At 33.4% G+C, this 11184-nt stretch overlaps 1 long non-coding RNA gene across 1 annotated transcript in view; it reads right to left on the reverse strand.

Annotated features, from left to right (window-relative positions):
• The window catches only part of LOC112644127 (uncharacterized), a 37725-nt gene extending 26800 nt beyond the window's left edge, over positions 1-10925 (reverse strand). The window contains exons 1-2 of the long non-coding RNA XR_003126163.3: positions 10759-10925; positions 5483-5533 (exon numbers count right to left, since the gene is read on the reverse strand). This is a non-coding gene — a long non-coding RNA (uncharacterized LOC112644127). The remainder of the gene's footprint in view (positions 1-5482; positions 5534-10758) is intronic.
• Positions 10926-11184: the final 259 nt, after the last annotated feature.

Consider the following 11184-nt stretch of genomic DNA (forward strand, 5'->3'; position numbering starts at 1 on the left):
AATAAAATAAAATAAAATTTGGGGAAAGAAGCTAAAATATTTATAATTCACAGATGAAAAAAAAACAAAAATCAACAGAATTAATAAGACCATATGGCCAGGCGCTTAAAAAAAGTTAACCTAGAAATCTGTATATAGTTGCAATAAATTGTTAAAAATGTAATTTTAAAATAGATACCATTTTCTTATGTCAACTTAGAGTACAAGATGTATAGAAATAGGGATCCCTGGGTGGCGCAGCAGTTTGGCGCCTGCCTTTGGCCCAGGGCGTGATCCTGGAGACCCGGGATCGAATCCCACATCAGGCTCCCAGTGCATGGAGCCTGCTTCTCCCTCTGCCTGTGTCTCTGCCTCTCTCTCTCTCTCTGTGACTATCATAAATAAATAAAAAAAATTTAAAAAAAAAAAAAGATGTATAGAAATATACCCAATGAAAATGAAAATATGTAAGGCCTTCATGGAAAAAACCTTTAAATATTATTGAGACATTAAAGAAGATCTAAAAAAAATTTAAAGCTTTGCCACCTTCAAGAAGACTTCCTATTATACAGATGTCAGTATCCCCAGCTATTCCACAAGTTACCATCTAAATTAATCTTTTTACCTCTGGATCTTGAGACATAGCTAATAATTTTCTAACAACATTATGCATATACTTGAACCTTACGTGATCATGAACAGAAAACATTATAAATAAATAAAGGTATGGTGATAAACTGGAATATTATACAGGAGTGAAAATAATGAAGCTTTAAACACATGTGGGAAAAAGTGATAAAGATTATATATATGATTCCACCTCATAAGACTCAAAAATAATAAAAACTAAGGAATATATTTTGGAAAACTTTTTAAAAATGGACAATAAATTCAAAATTCAGGAGAATGGTTACCTTTGGGGACAGGAAGATAAGATATGAAAAAGTATAAATATACACAGGTAGTTCCAAAGCTGTTGGTAATACTCTCTAAGTCCAGAAATTGATTGTTTACTATTATGCTTCAGAACCTACATATATATTATGTCTATTAAACACTACGTAATAAAAATTTTAAAAGTTAGGTGTTACAAGTAAGAGGAACAATATTATTAAAATAAAACAAAACACAACTATAATGTTCTCACCATTAATGATAACCTTGATTAATATTTTGTTGTATTTCCTTCTAGTACACACACATACACAAACACAAATATTTCCCTTATTTCTCTAAATAGCATCATATTATTTAGACTATTAGACTTTTTCCCTTTTTATAAGCATTATGAGCATTTCCTTTTTTCTTAAATAGTGCTTTAAGATAGAACTTCTAAGGTTTCCATTAGTTTCCATTATCTTAATCACTGTAACTTATTTACCCAACACACCAGTCTTAACACTGACATTGCATTCCTGCATTGTTATGACTGTGATGAATATTCTTGCACCTAATCCTTTGTAAATATAACTTTATTTCCTTACTGTAAATTTCTAGAAATAGAACTGATGAATCAAAGTATACAGATTTTGGTGGTCAAATTGACCTTTACTTTGACTGCCCCCATAGTATGAGGCATAATTTTTTCTCTCTCACATACTGCAGTATTAAATTTTGTATTTAGCATTACATTTAATGCTGTAATATAGATGCTAAAATAACACCATGTAAATTTTTAGAGGAAGAATGAACCTAGTCAATGGAGAGATCAAAATACCCTTTTCTTATCTTTCTTTCTCCTCTCCTTCCCTTCTATCTTTCATTTGTATACATAAAAAAGCAAAACAAAGAAAGAAAGAAAGAAAGAAAGAAAGAAAGAAAGAAAGAAAGAAAGAAAACAAACCCACTATAAATCACCAAGTACTGGAAGAAAACCAAAAGAACAAAGAAGGAAACTGATACCCTAGGTAAAATAAAGAATTCTTATCAATAACAAATTTAAAAGAATCATCCTCCACAAGATTCCAGAAAATATTTTATCACTAAAACAAAAATATGTTGCTAAAGAAGAAAAGCCAGAGAACCAAATTTTCTTGGACCTTAAATCTATGCTTCCAGAAATAAAAATCTGTTAAAACCATGATTTTGGAAATAAAATTATTCATAAAGAGATTGAATTAAAAATAGTCCTGGTAGAAGAACCTACTCACATCAAGGAAAATATCCCAATGAGAAGCAAAAAGAGATGAAAATTGGATTATGAATATGGAAGTGTTTTAAGCTACTACATACATATAAGGTAGCATTAGTAGTAGGTAGTGGAATATTATATACAATGGAAGAAATTAAATATTCATACAGAAAATTGGGACAAATATATTTGCCTAATATATAAAGATGTGAAGATATCCATGTGAGTGTATCTGGTTGAACAGCTGAGTTGTCTAATTTGACTAAATAACTTTGTCTTTCAGAAGATAACATTTATTGTGGAATTATTTCTCAGCATTGTGGAAATCACATAGGTTCCTAGAAGTTACAAGATACCTTTTCATTCAGGCTGGAAATACTAGTAGCATGGAATTTCATGCATGGTCTGATACTTCTGTGATTACAGGTAAGCAATGCTTGGGTAGGTATACACGAGAAACCAATGATGGTTTTTAGGGAACATGGGTCAATTTTACCAACTTCTTCCAGGGCTGACTTAAGTTCAGACTGACAACAAGGATTCTGCATCATTGTCATTTCATCTCAACTCAATTTTCCTTTTTAGTGACTTTAAAACCAAACAGCACAGATAATTTCATTGGTCTGTCAAGCTCTCTGTAATACACTTAGGTTTTCATTATTATGCAATTTGAGTGTCTACACATGGATTTTTCATAAAGACATGTGATTCCTACAAGATATAAATGACCTGATGACCCCAAGCTCCTAAAATAGGATGGCAAATATACCTGAAACCCAACAGTAATTCCAGGAAGTCCGCTAATACCCATGCTTTCAAACCACAGATACATGGTACTCAGTGAGAAAGCACCTTTAGCCTAGTCTTACTTCTTAGTAATAAGAAGTAGGTTGGTGACATACACCATTTCCAACAAAATGAGGAAACCTAAACCACTGACTAACATTCTCAACTCCAGAAATTGGAATTAGGTTATGGAGAAAATAAAAATATTAAATGAAGTGACCCTGATAAATATTGACTTTCTGGCAAGTTTGGATCTCTTCATGCTAAATAAAAATATGAGGTTTCTTACTGACACTTGACCTATGAAGTCATCTCCAATAATGTTATAATATATTGGACAAGAACTGCAAAACAAATGATTCCCCTAACTGAGCCAAATTATTACAACAACCTTTGATTAATTCTTTCCATATTATGCTTTCCTTTTGCCAATTACCACCTACTTCCTCCATATGGTCTTCTTTGTTTATGGGAATTTCAGGCTATTGGTATCATAAACTTAAAGTGCAATGACCACAGACAGAAAGTATAAACAAAATGTAATCATAATTCAATATCTTAATTTGGGAAACAAAGGTGAAAAAAGACCACAAAACTACTGAAAAATGTACAAAAAACGAGAGATAAATTTTCTTGACTGGGCTAAGTTTATCTAATTATACTCTGATAATTCTATCTTCCAACCCATTTCTAACTTCTCATAAAGAAAAGTCAAAGTTTTCATAGCATTTCTTCTTTCTCCTCTCCTAAATTGGGCTTAATTTAATTTGTTATCATATTCTTCTACAGGAAACAATCACTGTTAATACAATAATTTTATACTTTGCACAGGTATATTTCCAAGTAAATAATATCATGACTAACATAAATTTTGATGGTATGTATGCCAGATGAAAAGCAAATTGGCTCCACACATGTTATGGTGTATGGGAGAAGGAATGTAAATATGAAAAATAATGCATGGTCCTTGTACTCCAAAAACTTGCCAATTACAAGAGGTAAAAGACCTGTTCAAAAAGATTCAGGAGTCCTGGGGTAAACAAGAGGTGAAGATTGAGAGAAAGGGGGAGTACTAACTACATGTTGGGTTTAAAACTATGTTTTGACATTTGAATGCTAAATTTACAGCATGAACTTTTAAAAAGACCTCTTCTGCTGCCGTGTAGAGCATTCTTTCACATCTGGGAGAGAAGGTCACTTTTAAATACTCATCCATGATATAATAATGTAGGATGTTTCTCTGAGTAGGATTGCAGGAAAACCAGCTATGCATGAAGTCAAGATGTATATATATGGCTCCAGCCAACTGGTTGTGATACATAGCTCAAGAAAATGCCATTTACACTATTTACATCTGACTTTAATATTGACACAATAATTGTTGCAATTTATCAAAGAAAAACAATCCACCACAAAAATTTTCTTTTGATGTTATGGAGATAAAATGATTGTTCAGTTGACTGATTAAACTCACTTTCAACCAACTATGGTTTTAATAGAAACATGATCCTTGCTTCCCATCCTACTTTTTTTTTCCCAATTCAATTTTTGGTTCATTTTATGACTGTGAGAATGTAACAAACTAGTGTTCCACCTATCAGTGGTTTAAAAATAATTTCTTTGAGGATATTGAATAAATCAGCAGAATATCAATTGATAAGACCAGAGCAAAAAGAATCTAAAAATGCAAAATAGTCACAAAAGAGGCCTATTTGCTGTTCTTTCCTATTCTGCTGTTCAACATGCTGTGTTTCCCTGGGCAAGTCACTTGAGCATGTCAAAGGGAGCCCTGGTAAACATAAAATTGCCAGCACCCATTCCCTCTGGCTACATTACCAAGAAATGATATTACCATAGAATACTAAAGGTTCATTTTGTTTTGTTGTATTTTGTTTTAATCAGGAAAGCAGAAAAACCTGTTTCATAGGTTTGGTTCTGCCTCTTGGTCACTGTATGACATTATGCACATTTCACTCCCTCTTTGGGCTTCAGTCTTCTTATTTGTGAAATAATGTTGGACTAAATGATCTCTGGTTCTATCTAGCTCAAAATTCTATTCTTGGGGAAAAAAGTGCCTCTGGGCTTCTAATTTGAATGCCAGGTTTCAGCCTGATGTGAATTAAACAGTTTGGATTATAAACCAACTAACTACAAAACAAGGGTTATAATGGAAACAACAAGTGACCTTTGGCCGTGGCAAAGCTAACAATTCCCGCTATAATATTCAGTTACCGCTCAAATCCCTGGGCAGCAACTGGAGTGTTATGTAACAGTGACTATTGCAAGATTACCCAATCCTCTCGCCTAACCCTAATTGTACAGTCTGCTTGTGGCTCCTGTAAATACCTGGTTCTCTTCAATGACAAGCTCTAGGATAGATGTGGCTGCCACCACTAAACCCAACTCTTGGTGGTTTAAAAAACACAGTTATATGCAACTTGCAAGCACTGCCCTTTTTAGAGTACATTATTTTTGCTTTCCCTTCTGCCTCTTTTCTAACTGGCAATGACTTCTGCCCAAAATGACCTAGCACTAGGAAAAATTCTAACAAATAATAAAATGCTCCAGCACAGGTAGAGTACATACTGTCCTCTGCCTTAAGGCGCAAACCAAGTAGAGAGGTCCAGCTGGAAAGACCTAGAGGAAAGGAAGAGAGAGATGATTTATGTTAACTACAACAAATCTTAAATTGATGGAATTGACTCCTTTTTGTCTTTGCATTTAGCCTGTACTCCTTTTATTATACGCAAATGTTTGGCTTTCAGGAAAAAAAAATGATAACAAATTTAGAAGAAAAAGAATATTTTTAAATTAGAGTGTAATTGACATCATTTTTATAACACAAAATAGAAATAGATATCAAGCTAAATATCAAGTGTGACACTTAAGGTGAAATAATAGATTTATTACAAGATGTGCATATCACCTGAAAGTTTAGTGATTAGAAACAATGTAAACATATATTCCTCAAAATAGAACAATCCAATAACATAGTTCTCAAGATGTACTAATTTTTTCTGCTTATGAAATTTTTGCATTCCTATTTTTTAAAACACCAGGTAAACAGAAAAAACAAAAAATCAAAACTGATAGCAACTTATCAAATCTTCTATACTTCATCAATGCATGGTTATATTAACATATAAAGAAATTATGTTCATAAATTTTGCATGCTGTTTATCAATCACTGTCATATAAACACTGATATTATTTAAATTTTTGATAATAGTGTAAATGGGCATGTATTTTATAAATTATAATATACTTATCCATTATGATGAATTTTAGATTGTATACAATTTTTCTATGTATTTTTATGAACGATATAATAAACATCCTTTTGCAAACATTTTTGCCTGAATTTCTAATTATTTTATTCCTTAAGCTACATGTCTTAAGCTATTATACAGACTGCCATCTAAATCTAAAAGCTATAGCTAAAATTAAAATTATTTTCCATGTGCTACAAGGAATTTCTAAGGCCAAATAAGTGTACACTATAAAGATACAAACCATATAAGTTAGAAATAAAAATTCTTTATGTGATTCAAAATGTTTATATACCTGGATGCTTTATATTTCAAAACTATGTTGTAAATATTCTAAATTCTAAAAACTGTCCAGAAAGAAGAAATTCATTTAATTTCATTAATTATGCTAAATAAGAATATTAGTGTAAAACCAGGCTTATGAATGACAATCATATAGAAACTTGGCTATGCTGGGATCCCTGGGTGGCGCAGCGGTTTGGGGCCTGCCTTTGGCCCAGGGTGTGATCCTGGAGACCTGGGATCGAATCCCACATCAGGGTCCCATTGCATGGAGCCTGCTTCTCCTTCTGCCTGTGTCTCTGCCTCTCTCTCTCTCTGTGTGACTATCTTAAATAAATAAAAATTAAAAAAAAAACTTGGCTGTGGATAGATTTTTAAATATCATGATATAAAACAAAAATTAGTGGTAAGATGAGAACTTCCAACCATCAAAATTACATATGCACCTGTATTCACAAACCATCCTCTTGTCTTTTTTATATACATATACAATGGTAAAGGTACTTTTCCTTCAATCTGAAACTAATTCTTTCACTCATTGTGTGGGTCCAAGCATCCTCACCTTCTTTAGGGGATTTTGTTCTATCCATTGTGTACCACTTCTTCTGTATCCACAGTTCCTTACTCTCTACTTCATTTTTTCCATCAGCATTTTAAAAGTATACAACCCTCTTCCATTTTTAATATCTTTCCAATTTATACTGTCTCCTCTAGTTATTACTCTATTTCTTTCCTCCCTTTGACAGTCAAGTATTTTTTTGAAGAAATGTTTGTACATACTGACTCTCTTTCTCATTGTCCTATCACATCTTAAGTCACTGTAAAAGGGATCTCACTTCTATCATTCAATAACCCTTGCCAACCCCTTAATTTTCCTATTATGTGTCATCTCAGTCCAGTCTTTTTCTATCTCTTTGACCCTCCTCCTTTTCACTCTTCTGTAGAGATGTTCCTCAGGTTTTGCCATTTAAGTCATGTCACAGTTTATGACCTTCTGTCTTTGAATTTTGAATCCTATATTGTTAATTAAGCAACACAATCAACTTTGTAAATACATATTAATAAATTTTTTCATCATCATTAGCCATTCAGCTTTTATTCACAATTATACATTCCTTTAGGTGCCATAGTTTTTACTTCTTCTTAAGCCAGCTCCTGGAGCTAGAAAATCCCCCATTTAAATCCATTTCCAAAATCCTAGAATTTTATAAATAAAATAGCAAGTTTACAAAGTGAAAAAAATATTTTAGATGAGTATGTCTATCTATTTGCTGGGGGGAGGGGGGGAGGCGTGAAAGCAAGCAAACTGCTTTCCAAAATTTATTTCTAACATAAATAGAAATGGGGGATGACCCTGAGACCTTGGATACCCAATGGACAGCTCCATTCTTGTCAAGGGTGCCTGATACTGGCACCAGAGAAGATGTCCTTCTTTGTATGCTTCGGACTTGACTCAGCAACTCAATGTGCTGCCCACACACTGGCACAGTTAAGTACTCATAGAAAAGAAGAGTCCAAGCTGACAGCCTATGGCTGGGACTCTGTCTATCAAAGCAGTTCCTGAGAAGAGTGGGTGGTGTTTAGTCACATACATAAAAGACCAATGTCATGCCTATTCTTCACATATCCTAAGATATTGTACTTTAGTTCTTTCAAAGAAATTTGTATATCTAGGAAGTTTAAAGTTGACATAGTAAGATACTGTTTTCTAGTTATGATCTTGGCTAATGCAATTGTCTGATAACACATTTAGGATTTTTAATTGAATTTTTGTATTGATGTGGCTTGAAAAGTGTTTACTTTGTGTGCATATGTTTTGGACTCTAATTTTAGTGAATTACATGGTAATGAGGAACAGAAGAACTGTTATCTGCTGACACATTCTTAAGTAGGGGAGCTACTCAGTGATAGAACCAACCAGATTACCTCTGAGTGCATGATTCTGAACATCTAGATGCCTATTGTTTTGTTGTGTATATTTTAATTTTAATACAACTTTTTGTGGGTTCTTTAAGTCTTCTCAAAAGTAACACTGAGAAAACCACTAAAACATATATCAAAAAAGCGTTCTTTAGGCCAAAATAAAATTGTTACTTGGACTTGTAAATAAAAATACAAATAAGGATAAAATTCTGAGTGGGAGAAAGAGCCCAAACACCAAACACTCTGCTAACAGACCTACAATTGGTAAAATTATGCTCTTGTTTGGCACTGAACAGACATTCCCAAAAATTGTACAGCCACATAGTGGAAATCAGACATAAAACAGCCTTAGCTATTGGGTGAATTTTATTACTTATCCAAGTAAAAGAGCATTTTTAGGGCATGACAGGCTGAAATGTAGGAGTATACAGTACAAACTGTACACTAATAAAACTTTGTCTTGCATGTGGGTTGGAAGCATGAATTTTCATGACTAGACCAAGTTATAATCACATTCTTGGATTTTGGATTTTTTCCCTTTTTTTCCCTTTTTTAATAATACAGGTATAACCTCCTATTTTGTAAATTTAATCTTAAAATATAGATTATAGAAAAAAAGATGGAAATGGTGATAATATTTCAGTAAAGGAATCTGAATAAACCTTTGACAAACAGAAGGTCACTTTCCAAATGATTAGTCAGAAGTCTATCTTAATTTGGAACAGATTTCTGCCTAAGACAATAGAGGAAAAAAACCTTACCACACACACCAAAAAACAAACAGAAAATGATAATGTATATCCAGCACTATGTAGGTCTGTATTTGTGTAGGATAAACCATTTAATATAGGAAATGACAATGCTTATTAAGCCAGCCAAAGCCAGGATGCCATCAATTATAAACATCCTTCCCTCATATATATCAGGTAATATTACTTGGGACAATGTAATGTGAACACAAGGCTTATTCAAATAACAAATAATCCCACTATATTTTAGCTGTAATAACTTTGTTCCAAGACAATAAGAGATGGGAAAAATCAAGTCGCCAATATTTCCTGAGTACAAATAACCCCTAAAAATGTTTGGGTGGGTTTCTGCAGGTCTGCATCTACACTATCTGCATCTACACTATCTGCATGTACACTATCAAGCTTAGCTTCTTGAGGAACAAAGATTTATACTGTTTTACCTCCAGCACAGAGCATAATATCTGTAATATCGAATTTCTAAACAAAAGTTTATTCAATTAACTTGCTAAGAATTTTGGAAGTATAGAGCACAGAAGATTTTCAGGGAAGTGAAAATACTCTGATATCTTAATGATGGTTACATGTCATTATATAATATTTGTTCAAACCCATAAAATGTACAATATCAAGAAAAAAACTCTAAAGTCAACTATGGACCTTGGGTGATTATGATATATAGCTTCATCAATTGTAACAAATTACCACTCTGGTGGGGGATTTTATCATAGTGGAGGCTGTGCCTGTGTCAGGGAAGGAAGTATATGGAAAATCTCTGACTATCCTCTCAATTTTGCTATGAACCTAAAGCTGCTCTAAAAAATATATATAAAATCTTTTTTAAAAAGATACCTAGACCATTGTGATATGTGGCTTTGCCCAAGTCCATTTAACCTGTCTGAGCCATGGTTCCTTATTGATATTAAAAAAACTTCTCCAACTCTAAAAGTCCCAGACACCATGAGATCAGTGATCTCAGCTGGAGATGACCATATGCCAGCACTATTTACCAACATCCTTTTACTGTTCCAAGTCAATTAGAGGGAGCCCCTATGACTTATTTTTAGGCATAGTCAAGTTCATTCTCAGTAAGTACCCACATCATTTTGTTTGTTTCTGAAGCAGATAAATGGTTAAATCATAGAAAATTATATTGTTCCTACTCTAGTCCCATTTCACAAAATCGTACTTTCTCAATTCTCCAAATTAGTCTTGTTAATAAGTAAATTCTTTTCTGATAAGGTAAGGATGTCCAACAAACTAAATTTAAATATTTGAAGTCAGACTAGTCACTTTAGTACATTATAAATAAAGCCAGCAACAGCTTCCTTATGGCATTGTTAACCTTAAATAATCTTTATGAAATTCTCATTTTATGGGTGGATCTTTGTTAAAATATGCCTATTTTGGATGTTTTGGAATTCAGAACTTTAAAATATGTAATTTTCCCTACTGGAAAATATTGATTCCTCCCCCCGAAAAACCACATTAGTTTTAGTGTCTCATATTCATGAAACTAGTAAAAATTAACAATTATCTATAGGTTTAAAATACAATCCCCTTGAATAATCCAATTTCCCATAATTCCTGCATGCTGTAGCCATGACCTCTTAAGGACCTTATAAGTAAGCAAACTCACTGAATTTCCTTCAGACCTGTCCTTGCATCCTGTATCTTCAGGGCAACATTACTTCATAGGCCAGGGATCTGCTATCAGGGAATGCACACCAGTGAGCTGGCAAGACAGTCAGAGTGGCCAGCAGGAACAATCGGGGAGGCTGCAGGCTTGTTTATGTTAAAAGCTCTTGCTGCTAGACAGCGGAACGAACTCTTTTAGAATTTGTTCCCATAATAGTCCTCAAGGCAATGACGCACAGCTGTGGAGAGGAAATAGGCTTTTTAATTTGTTAACCATGCCCAGAAAAGAAGAAAACCAAATGCTCAAAAGAGACTATGAAGAGTTCTTTTTAAAGTCTCCTCCAAAAATAGCTTAAAAAAAAAAAAGGAGTACAAACTCCCTCTCCCCCATCACAATGTACATATATATGGTTTGTTTGTTCCTTAA

This window comes from Canis lupus, chromosome 1 (genome assembly GCF_003254725.2).
Source record: "Canis lupus dingo isolate Sandy chromosome 1, ASM325472v2, whole genome shotgun sequence".
NCBI lineage: Eukaryota > Metazoa > Chordata > Mammalia > Carnivora > Canidae > Canis > Canis lupus.